The sequence below is a fragment of the Callorhinus ursinus genome, unplaced genomic scaffold (genome assembly GCF_003265705.2).
Source record: "Callorhinus ursinus isolate GAN/ISIS: 27379988/994484 unplaced genomic scaffold, GSC_fseal_2.0 scaffold26, whole genome shotgun sequence".
Lineage (NCBI taxonomy): Eukaryota > Metazoa > Chordata > Mammalia > Carnivora > Otariidae > Callorhinus > Callorhinus ursinus.
This window is the reverse complement of record NW_027397088.1, coordinates 1,740,781-1,761,080: the sequence shown is the minus strand read 5'-3', so window position 1 is coordinate 1,761,080 and position 20,300 is coordinate 1,740,781. Positions and strand designations below refer to the sequence as shown.

The following is a 20,300-nucleotide window of genomic DNA, read 5'->3' as shown; positions in this document are numbered from 1 at the left end:
TTTAATCAAATCAAAAAGTGCACATCACAGGGTATTTATTATCAAGAGAGTGAAAAGGCAATAAAGGGAATGGAAGAAAATATTTGTAAGTCATGTATCTGATAAGGGATTACTATCCAGAATATATGAAGGATTCCTACAACTCAATAAAAACAAAAAACCAAAAAACTCAATTAGAAAATAAGCAAGGACTTACATAGACATTTCTCTAAAGATTCACAAATGGCTAATAAGCACATGAAATGATGCTCAATATCACTAATCATTAGGGGAATATAAATCAAAACAACAATGGGATACTATTTCATACCCACTAGGATAGTTATTATCAAAACAAAACAAAACAAAAAAACCCAAATTTACAAGTTGGCAAAATTATGAAGAAATTGCAACTTTTGTACATTGTTGATGGGGATATTAAATGGTACAGCTACTGTGGATAAAAGTTTGATGGCTTCTCAAAAAATTAAAAATAGAATTAACATATGATCCAGCAATTCAACTCTTAAAAGAATTGAAAACAGGGACTGAGACAATTGTGCAGCAATGTTCATAGCGGTTTATTCACAATATCCAAAAAGTGGAAAAACCCAAATATCTATCAGTAGATGAATGGATAAACAAAATATGCATATGTAGGATAAAATATTATTCAGTTTAAAAAGGATAAAAAATCTGATGCATGCTATAAAATGAAGGAACTTTGAAAATGCATGAAATAAACCAGACAAAAAGGACAAGTTTTCCTATGATTCCACTTATATAAGGTACCCAGGCTAGGCAAATTCATAGATACATAAAGTAGAACAGAGGTTACCAAGGAATAGGAGAAGGGTGGAATGGGGTAATTATTGTTGAATAGGTACAGAGTTTCTGTTTGGGATGACGAAAAAGTTCTGTAGAAGGATAATGGTGATGTTTGCACACATTGTGAATATACTTTATGCCACTGAATTACACACTTAAAAATTATTAAAACGGTAAATTTTATGTTATTCATATTAAGCCACAACAAAAAATTTTAAAAATAGGGCCTTTGATTATCATTTCTAACTGTTGTTTTTTGGTTTGGGGTGTTTTATTTTGTTTTTATTTGTTTATGTGTTTTTGTGTATATTAAAGCTATTGACTTTTACATATTAATTGTATACTAAACCATCATTCTGAATTTTGGGGAGTGGGAAGGGGTGTTGGTAACAGTTTCTTACTTTTCTTTTTTTCAATTGTAATAAAATATACATCACATAAAATTTACCATTTTAACCATTTTTAAGTGTACAGTTTAATGACATTCACAGAGTTGTGAAAATATCATCATGATCCATCTCTAGAATTCTTCATCTTCCTAAACTGAAAATCTGTACCAATCAATTTACCAATCAATAACTTTCCATTACTCTCTTTTCCCAGACCCTGGAAACCACAATTCTACTTTCTGAGTCTAGGAATTTAACTACACTAGTAACCTCATATAAATAGAATCATGCAGTATGTGCCCTTTTGTGTCTGGCTTATTTCACTGAGCATAACGTCCTTAACATTCATCCATTTTGTAGTATGTACCAGAATTTATTCCTTTTTAGGGTCAAATAATATTTTATCATGTGGAATGACCACATTTTGTTTATCCATTCATTCATCATTTGACACTTGGGTTGCTTCCACCTTTTGGCTATAGTGAATAATGCTGCTATGAATATGAATGTGCAAATATCTGTGTGAGTTCCCACTTTCAAATCTTTTGGTATATGCCCAGAAGTGAAATTACAGGATAATATAATAATGATATTTTAATTTTTTAAGGAATCACCATACCATTTGTTATAGAAGCTGTACTTTTTCATATTCCCATCAGCAGGACACTTAGTTCTTTTATTACCCATGTATATGATCTGCAAATAAGATTAACTTTACCTATTCTCATCCAATTTTTATGCATCTAATATCTTTCTTTTTCTAATACCAATTAGGTACAGTTTTCTATTATAAAATTTTCAGTAATATAACATGAGATAGATAATTATCTTCAGGATTTAATTTCATGAGAAATGAACCAGGTTTGTTGGTTGTCAAAAAGCAAGATTCTAAACCAAATATTTCAATACACAATAAATCACTACTTTTAAATGATAAGGAATCTCCATTAGCTAAAATATTATCATAACTTGGCTATAAGACCTTTGTATTTTTCTCATCTAATTAATACACTGACATAATTCGGTATACATTTATAATTAATTACCTGTTGTGTGAATTCTTCTATTTTGAGTTAATGTACAACATAAAATAAATTTTAATCTTGGAGTAAATTTGACAGAGGTAAATCTGAATTTGAGATTTCTGAAAAAGATATTATGGAACATATCAAACTATTACTAATTACTATGGACTAAATTGTGTTCCCTCAAAATTCACATGTTGAAATTCAGAAGTCCTAACCCACGATGTGACTGTCTTTAGAGATAGGGAGATAATTAAGGCTAAATGTGGTCACAAGTGTGGGCCCTAATTCTACAGAACTGGTGTCCTTATAAGAAAATGAGAGAGACCAGAGAACTCTCTATCTTCCCACTGGTACTGAGAAAAGACCATTTGAGCACACATCAAGAACGTGGCCATCTACAAGCCAAAAAGAGAAATCTCACCAGACACCAACCATGCTGGCACCTTGATCTTAGATTTCTCATCTATAGAACTATGAGAAAATATGTTGTTCAAGATACCAACTGGCTGTTAAGTTTAAAAAAATCAATTACAACAAATTATCTGTATGTATCACAAGTTTTTCAAGTCTGTGTAACCAAAATAAATACAGAAATAAGCTAAAAGCTGGGACTATAAAAAATTCATATGCCCTGATTTCAAGTTCTATGGTCACCAAAAGAATCCTTATTATCATTCATTTGCCATTTAAGTATTTTTTAACTTTGGATTTTATAATAAAGTTGTATTAATTAAATATAATTTTCAGTATATATTTCTCTGATATATACATATATTTCTCTGATATAATATATGAGGACATGAGAGCACTTAAATTTTCTCCTGACTTTCTTTTCACTCTGTATGTCCAGATATTTAAGTTACATTATAAATACTTTTATCCTATGAAATATCACAATATTTATATTCTCTTATGTAACTATAATTCTATCAGTCAGTTTTTGACCTTATTATTTCTCATTTCTTGATAACTTATCACCAAACTTGCTGTTACATTTTAAACACTGAGAGAGTTAATTAAAACAATGAGATATCACTACACACTTATCAGAATGTCCAAAATATGGGACACTTGACAAAACCAGATACTAGTGAGGATATGGAGCAACAAGAACTCTCATTCTTTGCTGATGGGAATGTGAAATGGTACAGCCACTTTGGAAGACAGTTTAGTGGTTTCTTATAAAACTACCCTTCTTTACAATCCAGCAATCACACTATCTGGTATTTACCCAAAGGATTTGAAAATTTATGTTTACACAAAAAAATGCACACAGATATTTGTAGTAGCTTTATTCATAATTGCCAACTTAGTAGCAACCAAAATGGCCGTCAGGAGGTGAATGGATAATTAAACTGGCACATGCAGACAGTGGAATATTATTCAGCACTGAAATGAAATGAGTTACCAAGCCATGAAAATACATAAAGGAAACTTAAATGCATACTACTAAGTGAAAGGAGACAATCTGAGAATGCTACATACTATATGATTCCACCAACTATATGACATTCTGGAAAAGGCAAAACTGTAGAGACAGTAAAAAGAACAGTGGTTCTCAGGGGGTGAGAGGGTGGGAAAGAATAGGCAAAGCATAAAGGATTTTCAGGGCAGTGAAAATACTCTATATGATATAAATGGTGGATACATGTCTAAGCACATTGAATGTACAACATCAAGGGTAAACCTTTAGGTAAACTATGGATCTGGGGTGATTAAGATGTGTTAATGTAGACTCATCCTTAGTAAAAATGTACTGTTTTGGATAGTGATGCTGTTAATGGGGGAGGCTGTGCACATGTGGGGGCAGGTGATACCTGCAAAGTCTCTGTATGTTTCTCATAATTTTATTGTAAACCTAAAACTACTCTAAAAATTAAAGTTTTTAAAAATTTGTCAGAGTTGATTTGATCCTATTAAATAGATATAATTACCCTTATACTTATATGTAATGTCCAACAATATGTTCCTTCACTTTGATCCTCCTGTGTTCCTTAGTTCTTTATTTTTTTATTTAAATTCAATTAATGAACATATAGTACATCATTAGTTTTTGGTATAATGTCCAATGATTCATCAGTTGTGTATAACATCCAGTGCTCATCACATCACATATCCTCCTTAATGCCCATCACCAAGTTACCCCATCCCCCAACCCACCTCCCTTTCTGCAACCCTCAGTTTGTTTCCTGGAGTCAAGAGTCTCATATGGTTTGTCTCCCTCACTTATTTCTTCCCCTTCAGTTTTTTGATTCACCTCTTGGTAGAATAAATACAATTGTCAAGTAATGTTTCAAAAATCCTTCACTGTTATTATATGCCTAAGTTTTTAGATAGTGAATTAACAGTTTGGGTAGGAAAATTTAGGTCACATTTTTCCTCTTTCAGAATTCTAGAGCATTTTTTACTTTATTTTAAAGCATTGTGTGTTCCTCTAGAGAAGTTTGAGGCTCACCTTTAGAAGTGACGTGCTTTTTGTCTTGATGTCTACGCATTTGCTCATTATCCTTAAAGCTCAACAACTTTACCAAGGTATGACTCAGTGTTAATAATTCTGTATCAATTTTTTTCCTGGTACAAAGTATGCCTGCAGTTTCAGGTCTTGTTTTTATTTTAGAAATGTTTCATTCTATTATATTTGAGTACTTTTACTTTTTTGTTTATTTTCTTCACTTCTTCAGGAACACCAACTATAATTAATTTAGTTATTTTCTATCTTTTTTTTTAGATATTTTTCACTTCATGTTTATTTGTGATCTCTTTTTATTTAACTTTGCTGGGTGATTTTCCAATATTACTGACAGTAATATGTTCAGTAATATATATTCTAATTTTTTTAAACTACCAATTTTTTCCCTGTAAGAGTATTTTGTTATCATTGATTACCTTTCTGAGTTCTGCAATCTCATTGTATATCTCCTGAATCTCTTTTCTAAAGTATTTCCCAACAGGGAGTGCCTGGCTGGCTCAGTCAGTAAAGCATGAGAATCTAGATCTTGGGGTTCTGAATTTGAGCTCCACATTGGGCTTAGAGTTTACTTAAAAAAATTAAAGTATTTCCCAACTAACTCCCAAAAGAATCTATTCACTTTTCAATTTGAGAATGTAGAGAAATATTTTCGTACGTTTCTTTTATTACTTTCAATGAGTTTTCTTTTTAAGTATATTCTTCTTTGCTCTTTGCTTGTAATTTTCCTTTACTTCTACTTAAAAATTTGTGATGTTTATGCACATGGTCCATTTCATATCCTTTCTGCTTATTACTCATATTTTTATTGGGGGTTTTATCTGTACCTACCATTTGTTAAAACACAAGATGGAGAGGGCAGAGAGCATTAGCTGGTACAGTCAATAGCTTCCAATCAGTTCTATTGTCACTAAATACTTTTACCACAAAATCTACCAGTAAGGGGATATAGTTCTTTTCTTATATTTGGAAGCTTAACTTTATTGAAGTGAAATAATCTCCTAAGCAGCAGCTGGGCAGTGATTCCCAGAGATCCTTCATAGCTCAAAAGTTACTAGGTTTAATATTGATAATAACTTAACATCGATTTCTCTCTGCTTACATGACTCAGATAAACAATTTCTTACTTCCACCTATTTCTCCAGGTTAAGAAGCCCAGTTGGTAGAAAATAAATAAGAATTTCCAGTGTTGACCTCCACCTCCTACTACTCTTCGGGATGGAAATTGTATGTTTCCTTCTACTCCTCTCACATAACTGTCACCCTTTGATTTTCAAATACAGGTTCATTGGATTCCTCAAGTTCCACCTACTTTCAAAGCAATCTAAAAAACTTGAAAGCTGTGTATCAGCTTTGAGATAGTTCCACTTCAGATGCATTTGCAAGCTGTAGAAAACCCACTTAAAAGAGCCCTAAATATAAACAAAGTCGATTGTGTCCCACAGCTGATGATCCCAAGGGCATATCTGGCTTCAAGTGAGATTTATCCAGGCCTCAAGCAATGTGGCCATTATCTCTCTGTTTCTTGGCTTCACATCCTTGGAGTTCTCAAGCAGACCTTTTTTGGTGGTCTAAAGAGGCTGACCGAATAAATGGGCCAATATAATTCTCATTTACTTCCAGGAGGAAAAAGAAAGGAACTGCTTCTCCAGTCAACCAAAGTATTAGAGAGGAGTCTAATAGGCCTTTATGGATCTAACTTGGGTCCTGTCCCCAGTCTTGAACAAATAATCTCAGTCCAGGGGATTGAGACTGTCTCAAACTAATGAGTCCACTGCTTGGGCTGGGGAAAGTTCAATTCCACTAAAACCACATGGCCAGGAGACCGGAGTCCAGGGAAGAGAGAATGGGTACAAGGTATGGAGGCAACCATAATATTCTCAGCTGATCAAAATGTCACTTTATCTAGATGGAATTCTTCATATTCCTGAATTCCTTCTTGATTTAATTAAAGATGGAGAGATGGAGTTTTCTACTTCATTTTCATTTTTTTTGTTCACTGTTTATTTTTGTGACTTCCAGAGATGAGAAGAGAGTTAACCTTTTTATTTCTAATCTTTAGTTGGAAGTTTTAAATTAGCAATTTTTTTAGCTTTATGATTTAGATTCTCCAACATATTTTGAGTATCTGCTAGGCTTTGTTCTAAGCCTGCAATTTCAACAATAATCAAGGCAGACATTGCTCCTGCCCTCTTGGCATTTATAGTCTAGGGTATAAAACATAATTTGGGAAAAAAATGGATTCTATTTTTCAAAAAAAGTATAAAAACCAGTGCTCTATTCCATGTAACACTCCCTTTTCCTTATTTACAGGCAAGGCATAAGGGACAAAGCAAAATCAAGAAATGGAAAGTTTCAGTAATAGTAAAGGAAGTCCTAGGTGATATAGGCCCTCTCCAAAAGATCCTGCACATTTTGGGGCTTTCTTGATTTTTGATTCTTAAGATTCCCAAAGCAAATTCCACGTGCACAATTTCTCTATTTCTTCAAGCTTTTAGCATTAGGTAACACATTCCCAAAGGCTGGAACTCAGTACTGTTGTCTTGAATGGTTTGCTCTTCCTTTCTCTTGCCTTCTTGGCCTATCTTCTCTCCTTTTTCCTTCCTCATGTTCCCTTAGGCAGTCATGAAACCCAGGACCTAGGACTCACTCACATGTGCTGTGGGAGGGTTGACTACTGACAGAACAGAACCTGTGGCCAGTATCTTTAGCCTACAGACATAGAATTCATGAACTTGTGCCAATGCAAGGCCTATTCATATACATGGATATGTTGCTGTCATTTGCCACGATGAAGAACTAGGGTAGGATTCCCCTGGAAATGTCAGGCTCAAATGAGCTGCTATTGGTGACATGGTCCATCCTGAGGGTTTATTACAAGTCCAGTGTTATGTTCAGTTCATCAACTGTGTCATTTCCTTCTGTCCTCACACTCCCCAGTAAGAGTTAAGAAAGAGTTATTTCCATCTTACTGGCCAAGGACAGAGGGTCTCATCCAAGTCCCTCACTTTGCCTGGGCATTATCCTATGTTCACCTATCTCCCAAGCTCAAGTACCCACCCATTGTGCTATACAGAAGTGATCCAGCACTTTCTCCCTTTGCGTCTGGTAACCTCTGGAGAGAAGGGCTGCATTTGCCAGCTGCAGCACCAACCCATTCATCTTGTACCCTTTCTCTGTCAGGAGGTAGCTCGACTCTCCTGTGACAAAGCAGCAGGGGAAAGAGGTACAAGGATCACAAGGAAAGTGCTCTGCCTGTCAGACAGGGTGTGTTGCTAAACAAGCTTGCATGCTTGGTGAGAGGATGAGCTTTTGTGGGTCTCCATGTCAAAACTTCGAAGGCTATTTTTGCCCTTATGGTTTTTGCCTTTGTTCATTCATTGTTTGTTTTCCGGTGATGTTTTAGTAAATTTCTTTTGAAAATCCCAAGCTTTCTCAGCTGTGCAAAGAGGAAAAAGAAAAGGGCCTTGGTGTTTTGTCCATACTTGGACAGGTGTTCTAAAGAGGAAGTGTCCTATCCTTGCCCCTTCTGGTGGTGCTGGGCCCAGTGGGGAAGAGATAGTAGGGGCTTAGCTCCAGCCATGAAGCCTTATTGTGCTTTCCCACTGACTGCCTTCTCTACCTCAGGTGTGTCTTGTGCTTGCCCTTTCTCACAAAGAGCCACTGTGTCCCTTTATATCCACAAAATGGAGATTTAAAAACAATGTATTCTAGGAAGTTTACCAGTTTATCCCCCAAAAAATCGAAGTCAAAGTTCCAATCTTACCTTGGTCATGATCCCCAGCCTGTCACTAGGAAAATCAGGAGAGGCTCAGTTAGAAGAGGAGTGGACAGAATGGAGTGAGATGAGACTGCTCTGCCCCAATTCGGCAGCAGGGCTGCTGGGGTGAGTCACTGAACCCTCTGAGCATCAGCTTCCAAACCTAAAAAGGAAAAAATGATACTGACTTCATAGGACAGTAGTAATGACCAAACAGGGGGAAATATATGTGGAGATACTTGGTAACAATAACCCTATCCAAACATTAGTGTTCGTATTTGAGTACTCAAAGGATGTAGTGCATTTGCATTGTGTCTGTGCTAGTGGGCTTGTGTTTTTTGTTCATCTAAAAGGTAGAGAATGCAGTACATGGATACTCAACAGAATCAATCAAAGCAAAGGGCTGGTTAAAAACAGGTTTGGCTGGGGGCACCTGGGTGGCTCAGTCGTTAGGTGTCTGCCTTCGACTCAGGTCATGATCCTGGGGCCCTGGGATCGAGCCCCGCATTGGGCTCCCCGCTCCGCGGGAAGCCTGTTTCTCCCTCTCCCACTCTCCCCCTGCTTGTGTTCCCTCTCTCGCTATGTCTCTCTCTGTCAAATAAATAAAATCTTAAAAAAAAAAAACAGGTTTGGCCGAAGTGTTATCCTAGAGTTGGCCTGTACCTACTCATGAGACAGATGCCGCTCACCTCCTTCTATTTCACATCCCTATATTGCCCTGGGAGCTTGGAATCAGCCAAGGTGGGACATTCACATCACAGAAATCAGCACAAAAATGCTACCAATTAGGACTTTTTTGATTGGAGGTACAGTTCACTTTTTTTATTTGTTGGTAGGTTATAAAAGAAAGATTTCCAGGTGACATCTTAGTTATTGTTTAAACAATAAGTGCAATCTAATGAAGCAGATGAAGTTTAATTATCAGTATACTATGAGAACATCAGTGTTACCTGAAGATTCTTAATACATGTTTAATATTCATAATCAATGTTCACAAGATATTCTGTTATTATTATAAACTTTTTCTTTTTTAAGATTGAAAATATTTTTATTTTTTTCTTAGTCAAAAGCATGTTTTCTATACAGCATGGTTAGTTTTGGGAAAATGCAATGAACTTATTATTAAAAATAAAATCAAAAGAGAAATGAATTGAATTTTAAAAAAATCTAAAACAAGGAGAGGAAAAATCAACTCAAATACATTGGTAATTTAAATGATAATGGATTTGATTTCATAATTTAGCCAAAAGCACTCTCAGAAGTATCTTTTGTCAGTGAAGAGTTATAGTATGTATTTGTGTTAAAGACAATGATTGCCCCTTGGAAAAGTTTTTATTAAAAAGACAATAAAACATGCAAATTCAAGGTTGTTTGTGGGACTGTGCACTTTCAAATGGTTACAAGTAGCTTAGTTTAGTTTATTATGCATTTATATTCTCAAATGCAAGTCAGCAGGGGATCAACTCATTATATTTAGTATATTAAATAGTTCATTTAGAACATCTTAAAGTAAAAACTTCCTGCTTTTTTCATTGGTGTTTGTTACCCCAGAACAAAACCACAATGTCTCATAAAGGCATCAGCTTTGTCTTTAGCCCCTGCAGAAAGCAAATTGAACAAACAACCTTCCATAGTGAGGTTCCTGACTGGGCCTCTGAGTTTAATTTAGCTAACTTGGCAGTGTAACTTATTCACAGTTATGTCATAATAGAGAAGGAATATTCCTTAAAGTTCTAAAACCCCCATGGTTGCTGGATGTCAGAAGGCAACTCTCAGGACAGTCTGCACTGGGTAGCATGAGGACTCCCAGGGGAGAGATGTGCCTGCTGTGGAGTCCTGGTTGCACAGACTCTTGAACTATGACATCTGGCTTCTCCCTTTGGCCACTGAAAGAAAGTTTAAAATCTCTAAACAGGGCACTAATTCTCATGTCCTTGTACTCATAATGACTTCCTCCTTACAGTCACAATAGCAAAACTGTCACCTGTAATGGAAAGAGACCTGGAAAGAAGAGACATGGTTCCCACTGTTAGAAGTGCTGCAGTGGAGGGGGCTGCACCCAGAGACCTCTAACTACAGAGCACAATTGAACAGGCACCCTAGCTGCTGGGCACAGACACTTGTCCCTTCATTTGGTCCAAGGCCATGCTCCCTGCAGGTGGCTTTCAGCTAGTCGCTGAGTAATTCTGAAGAGACAGGAGCTCCACTGAGGGCTGGCTTTCATCAATAGCTTTATGGAGCCCTCCTTAGATGACACAGTAGTCTAGAATGCTTCTACTCAGACTTTGCTCCCTCTCCCCTTTGCAGGTTATTACACATGCATGGTGGGATGACTGTTCTCTTGACCATTTTCTTTCACACAGGCACTTCTCCTAACAAAATCCTTACAGTTTAGACTCAGACTAGCACAAGGTGTCCCAAGAGTGGTTTAAGAAAAGAGGCAGCAAAATGAGGGCTTGTGATTGGATCTCACACTGTCTAGGAGGTAAAGAGGACACAATCCTGGTTGGTTAGGTCACATATAAGCCCTGATGCAAGATGGAAGCTCAATTGCTAAAGATGTCACTGGAGATGGCCTTGGAATATGACCCAGTGTGGAATATTGCTGAGCTAGGTGCAATAATACAAGCATTTGAAAAACATGAGGGAACAGTGCTCACAAAGGCAGTGGAGTTGGTTGGTTATTGCTAAGTTGAACATGTGTCCTGAAGGAAAAAAAGAAGAGAGTGAGATTTATTTACCTGTAGTTAATGACAAAGCATGAGAGCCAGACAGTTTCAGTAGGGGGTTCCAAAGAGATCCTCATCACCTGTGGTAAGCAGGCAGGTGCAATAGCACAATGGGTTCTTGGAGAGTTTCAGAGCTCTGGAGAGGTGTGAATGTCCAGTCAAGACAGGTCTGAGATATACAGGTCAGGACCTTGGTAGAGAAAACCTGGAATCCTGAAAATTATGATAGGAACATCTGGGTGGAGATCCCTGAGGATGCTGATTGTACAGATTCCATTGGTTTTCTGGGATTACAGAGGTGCCACTCCCCTTTCCTAGTAAGAGCCCAGAAGGCCTCCACCCCCACACACAAGGCAATAGTCATGCTCTTCTTCTAGCTGTCAGGACAACAACCAGGCTTATATCTTAGCACAATAAAGTTGGAGACATGCTGGGCCTGATAGGGGAGGAAAAAATCTATTCACCTAAAGAATTGAAAGGATCAGCTGGTATGTGCCCAAACAGGAGCAAAGGGAGTATACTTCGAGTGTGTGATCCAAGGGCTCAGAATAAGCCTTAAGAACCTTTTTTTGGATAAGGGATTTTAACACCCTAGTTAGGTATCCTAGAATGGAGCCAACTCACTACTGAGGTGGCTTTTAGAAGACTAGAGAAAAATGGTGGCCAAATCTCAGCAAAGTAGGTAGATGTAAAGGAAGGAACAGAGACAGAAAATTGAACATATGGGAATAGGCACATGGTGAAAGACAGAAGGGCTACAAAATGGCTATCTTCCATGAGAGGGCCCAGACCATACACCATGCACCAAGGGCATGTGAAGGCACTGGTGAGAAGGGCATGAAGCACTAAAAAGGTTGGCAATAGCCCTCCTCTGCACACTGGGTCACCAAACTGGACTCCATAACATCATGTGAAGGATAGGGTCCCAAAGTAATAGAGGCTAGAAACCAGGAGGCCTATAATTACCATGATAAATGGAGAGGTAGCCATGGAGACCTGACCCACAGGGAGTTTTAGAAACTGTTAATAGAGCAAAATGTTCTTAGGATTAAAAAAGTAAGGGAAGAGCATCTGTTGCACACCAGAGTGCTAGAATCTCCCTGAGGAGAGCTTCTACACATGTCTGGTGCATGATTTTTATGTCTGGTGATCAGGATTTTGCAACTGCCATCCAGGGGGTGCTCTTTGATTGCCTGGCTCTGAAGTCCAAGGGGTTTTCATTCCTGAGTCTCATAAAACTGTAACAATGAGAGAGACAATTTTGAGCAGACTACCACTCCCAGGGCACTACACAGAAAGCAAACTGAAACACACCTCCAGTCTTTCTGAGAAAAAGGTCTATTTACTTATCCAGGAGCTTTGGCTTCAGGGGAAGTCTTCTGGTTTAACACACAGGGGCCTACAGAAGGGCTGTCAGGGAATGGAGGCTGATAAATTCAATTTGTTGCTTTCCCTCTGCCTTACTCCATCCAGCTCATGAGTATCATACAGAAAGGAGTTTTTGTACTTTTTTCTTGCTCTTGTTTTTGCATCTGCTCCCAGGGGATGCCTCTACATCATCTGGCTCTGATGGCCAGTCAGGATTATGCTTGTGGATCCCACAAAACTATAACCAATGGAGAGAGTTTTTAAACAGGTACCCCCAGGGCACCACGAAAAGCACAGACCTAGGAGTTCAATATTTCTGGAAAGAGGTCTATTGGTTTGTCATTACAGCTGCAGCCTGAAGGGAAGGTTTCTAACTTAACACACATCTAAGGGCTGAATGTAAACCTTCCCTGAGACTCCAGATGGTGAGCACTGTCTTCATGCTTATCCTAGTTTTTATGTTTGGTGCCTTGGGTTTGCAGCTGCCACCCAAAGGATACTCCTTGTTGCCCTGGAGCTGGTGGTCAGAGCGGCTAGCATTCTTGGGTCCTCTGGATTATAACAACCAAAGAGACAGCTCTTGACAGGCTGCCACCCCCAAGGCACTGAACAAATAGCATAGTAAAACACACTCCCAGACTTTCATAATTTCCCTTCCCTACTCCCAGCATAAGCCTGCTTGTTAGTCCTGGAGTTGTGGTCTTAGGGGCAGTCTTCAGGTTGGGCACACATGTAGAAGGTACAGAGTGTTTTAGTGAATATAGGCTGAAGGATGCCAACTTTTGCTCTCTTTCTGCCTCACAGGTATCTCCCAGAAAGGAGTTTATAAACTTGTCTAGAGTCCCAATTTTTGTGACTGTTGCCTAGGAACAACTCCGGGTCACTTGGCCTTGGAAGCCAGTGGGGCTAAAACCTAAGATCCCACAGGACTGTATATGTTATATTTTTTAAAACTATTGCCTTAGGGTCTCAGTTCCAATCACCTTGAATCCAGGAGCAGACTGAGCTCCTCCTTTTTGGGACACTGACAGATCTTGGCATACCCTCAATTACTAAGAGCTATTAAAAATAAAATAAGCTGCTTGGACAGTCACAAAAGTTTGAGAGAAAACCAAGAGCTAGAGCATGGTTTAATAATAAGTTTCATCTCCTACAGAAGGCCAACCCTTTCAGACTGAGAGAGGTGACTGTTTTATCTAATATATACAAACAAACACAAATGTCAACCAAGATGAAGAATAGTTCTAAATGAAAGAACATGATAAAATCTCAGATAAAAACCTTAATGACATTGAGATAATCAGTTTACCTGATAGAGTTCAAAGTAATGGTGATATAGATGCTCACCAAACTGGAAAGAAGAATGGATGAACACAGTGAGAACTTCAACAGAGAGATAGAAAATATTAGGAAGTTATAAAGAGAAGCCACAGAACAAAAGAATATAATAACTGAAATTAAAAATACATAAAGGGGTTCAACAGCAGACTAGATGAAACAGAAGTAAGGATCAATGAACTTATAAACAGGACAGAGAGACTCACCCAATCAGAGCAGCAAAAAGAAAAAAAAAGGAATGAAAATAAGTGAACATAGACTAAGGGATTTATGGAACAACATTAAGCAGATTAGCATTTGCATTATAAGGATCCCAGAAGAAGGGAGAGATAAATGAACAGAAAACTTATCTGAAAACTTCTTTAACCTGGGGAAAGAAACAGACATCCAGATCCAGGAGGCCCAGAGAGTTTCAAATAAGAAGAATCCAAAGAGACACACACAAAGACAAATCATAATTATCAAAGGTTAAAGACAAGGAGAGAATCTTAAAGGCAGAAAGAGAAATACAATTTGTTAGATACAAGAAAACCTGCTAATAAGATTTTTTTTCAGCAACAACTGTGCAGGACAGAATGGAGTGGCATGATATATTCAAAGTGCTAAAACAAAACAAAACAAAAACCAGGAATTGGAAGATGGCTGCACAGTAATAGGACCTGAGGCTCATCTCATCCCATGAACACAACTAGATAACTATCAAGTCATCCTAAATACCCCAGAAATTGATTTGAAGACTGGCAGAACAAACTCCACATTTAAGGTAGGGAAGAGACCATGTCCAAGAAGGTAGGAAGTGTAGAGATGTGATTTGGGAGAGAAATGGATCATGACTGCTGCAGTGGGGAGGGAACTGTGGTTGCAGAGAAGGGTGAGAGACACACTAATACAAAGGGGAACACACTGGGGAAACAAATCCTCATAGTAATTGTTTTGGGAAGCCAGTAGGGCCACGAGTTGTTGCAACTAGCAGGGCATAAAGTCTGGAGTTTTAAAGGTCAATGGGCATGGATGAGATAGAACCCAGAGGGCACTATGCTGCTCTTGGATTTAAGCAAACAACCCTGACTACAGTGAGGAAATAGTGATCTAAAGAGTACCTGAAACACACAGTGGGGAGGTTATTCACTCAACTCCTAGCACATCTTAGAGAGGTTGCCTCACAGAGGGATCCCCTCCAGGAACAAAGGAACTGGCCTATGGCATTTCCCTTTTCTACCCTCAGCATAAACACAGAGCCAACTATGGGAACCAGCACAGTACAAACACTTGCTACTTAACTTGCTTACATCAAACCCTGGCCCCTGGACTCTAGAACTGCCCTTCCAGTTACCCTTGCCTCAGTCCTCCCCCAGAAGACCAGCCCAAACCCCTGCTCACACCATATCTCTCAAAGCAGGAGTTTTACTGAGCCTCTTTGTCTCTGAGGGTGGTAACAGGTACCAGTTCACAAATAGACCAGAGGCCACCTAATTAAAATGCATCACATTCAGGCCAGGGACAAAACACTGCCAACAACAGGCAAAGAGAACCTCTGCAGGCAACTGGCCTAAAGGATAAAGCAACCAGGACAAAACAACAGAGAACACACAGCACACATTGGAGACACTCCCAGAAGTGCCAGGCCCTAGGCAACAGGGGACACTACACAGAAGGGCACTATAAGATCTCTTCTTCATAAGGCCATTAACCTCAAGAATGGGAGATGTAGCTGATTTCCTAATACACAGAAACAGGCACAGAGACTTTAAAAAAAATGAGAAGACAAATTTATCCCAAATGAAAGAACAGGACAAGGCCACAACTAGAGATCTAAGTGAAATAGTTATAAATAACATGCCTGGTAGAGAATTTAAAGTAATGATCACAAGGATACTCACTGGACTTAAGGAAAGAGTGGAAGACATGAGTGATACATTAAAGGAATAACATAGCAGAGATAAAAGCCTCAATAAATAAAATGAGAAACATGTTTGATGGAATGAATAGCAGGCTGGAAGAGCAGAACAATGAATCAATGACCTAGAAGACAGAGTAATGGAAAGTAATCAACCTGAACGAAAGAGAGCAATAGGAATTATGCAACATGAGAACAGACTTAGGGAATTCAGTGACTCCATTAAGCATAATAATATTTGTATTATAGGAATCCCAGAAGAAGAGAGAGAAAAGGGGACAGAAAATTTATTTGAAGAATTACCCTAATATGGGAAAGGAAACAGATGTCCAAATTCAGGACAGAGAAGTCCCATAAAAATCAACAAAAAGCAGATCCACACAAAGACATATTGTAATTAAAATGGTAAAATATAGTGATAAGAAAAAAAATTTTAAAGCAACAAGACAAAAGAAGACAGTAACATGAAAAGGGAAAATCCATAAGGCTAGCAGGGGATTTTTCAGCAGAAACTTTCCAAGCCAGAAGACAGTGGCATGATATATTCAAAATGCAGAATGCGAAGAATCTGCAGGCAAAAATATTCTATCCAGCAAGGCTATCATTCAGAACAGAAGGAGATATAAATGGTTTCTCAGACAAACAAAAACTAAAGGAGTTTGTGATCACTAAACCTGCAAGAAATATTAAAGGGGACTCTAAGTGGAAAGGAAAGACAAAAAGTGACAGTATAAATATAGAAAACATAAAAGCAGGAAAAATGAATGTTTCTGTAAAAAAATCAGTCAAGGAACTTATAAAATAAAAGGATGTAAAATATGACAACATATTCTTAAAATGTTGGGAAGAGAGGAGTAAAGAATGGGTTCAAACTTAAATGACCATCAACTTAATATAGACTGTTATATGCAGAGGAGGGTACATACAAACCTAATGGTAACTGTATATCAAAAACCACTAATAAATATGCAAAGAATAAAAAAGAAAGAAATCCAAAGATATAATTAAAGAAATTAGGCAAACCATGGAAGAGAGAAAGATAAGAAAGTATCAGAGAAAAATCTTTAGAAACAACTGCAAAGCAAATAATAAAATGACAATAAATACATACCCATCAATAATTACTTTGAACATAAATGGACTAACCACTCCAATCAAAAGACAAGGTGGCAGAATGGATTAAAAAAATTGAAGACTCATCTATAGGCTGCCTACAAGAGATTCATTTTAGACCTAAGGACACCTGCAAATTGTAAGTAAGGGGATGGAGAAAAATCTATCATGCAAATGGATGTCAAAAGAAAGCTGGAGTAGCAATACATTTATTGGACAAAATAGACTTAAAACAAAGACTGTAACAAGAGACAAAGAAGGGCACTATATCATAATAAAGGGGACCTACAAGAAGATATAACGATTGTAAATATTTATGCTCCCGACATGGGAGCACCCAAATATGTAAAACAATAACAAACATAAAGAAACAGATTGATAATAATACAATAATGGTAGGGGACTTTAACATCCCACTTACATCAATGGACGGATCATCTAAACCAAAACTAGACAAGGAAACAATGGCTTTGAATGAAACACTGGACCAAATGGATATGTAACAGATATATTCAGAACATTCTACCCTAAAACAGTGTAATACACATTCTTTTCAAGTATACATGGGAAATTCTCCAGAATAGATCCCATATTAAGTCACAAGTCAGTCCTCAACAAATACAAAAAGATTGAAATCATACCATGCACTTTTCTGACCACAATGCTATGACACTAGAAGTCATCCACAAGAAAAAATTTGGAAAGACCACAAACACATGGAGGTTAAACAACATGCTGCTAAACAATGATTGGGTCAACCAGGCAATCAAAGAAGAAATTTTTAAGACTACATGGAAACAAATTAAAATGAAAACACAACAGTCCAAAACCTTTGGGATATAGCAAAAGCAGTCCTAAGAGGGAAGTATATAGCAATACAGGCCTACCTCAAGAAGCAAGAGAAATCTCAAATAAACAACCTAACCTTACACCTAAAGAAGCTAGAAAAAGAACAACAAACAAAGCCTAAAGGCAGCAGAAGGAAGGAAATAATAAAGATTAGAGCAGAAATGAATGATACGGAAAATAAAAAAACAGAACATATCAATAAAACCAGGAGCTAGTTCTTTGAAAAAAAATAATATAATTGGTAAAACTCTCTTTTTTGCAGTAGGTTTGCTGCCAGAACACAGGTGTCTTGAAAACCATTGCTAAACCTAAACCAAAATGGGAAAGGTAAAGACTCATATTAACATTGTCATCATTGGACACATAGATTCAGGAAAATCTATTACTACTGGTCATCTGATCTACAAATGTAGTAAGATCAACAAAAGAACTATTGAAAAATTTTAGAAGGAAGCTGCTAATATGGGAAAAGGCTCCTTCAAGTATGCCTGAGTCTTTGATAAACTGAAAGCTGAACATGAACGTGGAATCAACATTGATATCTCCCTGTGGAAATTTGAGACTAGCAAGTATGTGACCATTACTGATGCCCCAGGATACAGAGACTTCATCAAAAACATGATTACAGGCACATCTCAGGCTGACTGTTCTGTGCTGATTGTTGCGCTGGTGTTGGTAAATTTGAAGCAAGTATCTCCAACAATGGGCAGCCTTGAACATACCTTTCTGGCTTACACACTGGGTGTGAAAAAAATAATTGTTGGTGTTAACAAATGGAATCCTCTGAGCCACCCTACAGCCTGAAGAGATATGAGAAACCGTTAAGGAAATCAGCACCTACATAAGAAAATTGGCTACAACCCTGACACAGTAGCATTTGTGCCAATTTCTGGTTGGAATGGTAACAACATGCTGAAGTCAAGTGCACATATGCCTTGGTTCAAGGGATGGAAAGTCATCTATAAAGATGACAATGTCAGTGGAACCACACTGCTTGAAGCTCTGGATTGCATTCTGTCACCAGCTCATCCAACTGATAAGCTTTTGCGTCTGCTCCTCCAGGACGTCTACAAAAGTAGTTGTACTGGTACTGTCCCTCTGGGCCAAGTGGAGACTGGTGTTCTTAAACGCAGCATGGTGGTTACCTTTGTTCCAATGTTAACACCTGAAGTAAAATCTGTTCAAATGCACCAGGAGGCATTGAGTGAGGCTTTTCCTGGGGACAATGTGGGCTTTGATGTCAATAACATGTCTGTCAAAGATGTACATTATAGCAATGTGGCTGGTGACAGCAAAAGTGACCCACCAACTGAAGCAGCTGGATTCATGGCTCAGGTGATTATTCTGAACCATCCAGGCCAAATCAGTGCTGGATATGCACCTGTCCTGGCTTGTCACACAGCTTATATTTCTTGCAAGTTTGCTGAGCTGAAGGAGAAGATTGATCATCATTATGGAAAAAAGCTGGAAGATGGCCCCAAGTTCTTGAAATCTGATGATGCTGCCATTGCTGATATGGTTCCTGGCAAACCTATGTGTGTTGAGAGCTTCTTTGACTAACCTCCTCTAAGCCATTTTGCTGTTCATGACATGAGAGACAATTTGTGTGCATGTCATCAAAGCCATGGACAAGGAGGCAGTTGGAGCTGGCAAGGTCTCTAAGTCTGCCCAAAAAGGTGAGAAGGCTAAATGAATATTATCACCAACACCTGCCACCTCATTCTTAATCAGCAGTGGAAGAACACTGTCAGAACTATTTTGTCTCAATTGGCCATTTAAGTTTAATAATAAAAGACTGGTTAATGATAAAATGTAAAACATTCAAAAGGAAAGGAGAATATTTTGTGAACCATTTTTCTTGTATGTGTGGCAGTTTATTAATTTTTAAAATCAGCACTTTTTAATGGAAACAACTTGACCAAAAATCTGACACAGAATCTTGAGACCCATTAAAACCAAAGCTTAGTGAGAAAAAATTGATAAATTTCTAACCAGACTTATCAAGAAGAAAAGAGAAAGGACTCAAAAAATAAAATCACAAATGATAGAGGAGAAATAACAACGAACACCACAGAAATACAATTACAAGAGAATATAATGCAAAACTATATGCCAACAAATTGGAGAACCTAGAAGAAATAGATAAATGTCTAGAAACATATAAACTACCAAAACTAAAGCTGAGAGAAATAGAAAACTTGAACAGACCAATAACCAGTAAAGAAATAGAATCAGCAATCAAAAAATTCCCCCAAAAACAGAAGTCCAGGGCCAGATAGCTTCACAGGAGATTCTACCAAACATTTAAAAAAGAGTTAATACCTATTCTTCTCAAACTATTCCAAAAAATAGAAAAGGAAGGAAAACTTCCAAATTCATTCTATGAGGCCATCATTACCCTGATACCAAAACCAGATACACTCCACTAAAAAGGAGAACTACAGGCCAATGTCTTTAATGAACTTGGAAGCAAAAATTCTCAACAAAATACTAGCAAAACAAATCCAACCATACATTAAAGAAATCATTCACCACAATCAAATGGGATTCATTCC

The 20,300-nt window shown here is 37.7% G+C and overlaps 1 pseudogene; it reads left to right on the top strand.

The window, feature by feature from the left end:
- Positions 1–18,063: 18,063 nt before the first annotated feature.
- LOC112838288 (elongation factor 1-alpha 1 pseudogene) lies at positions 18,064–19,438 on the top strand (annotated as a pseudogene).
- The last annotated feature ends 862 nt before the right edge of the window (positions 19,439–20,300 follow it).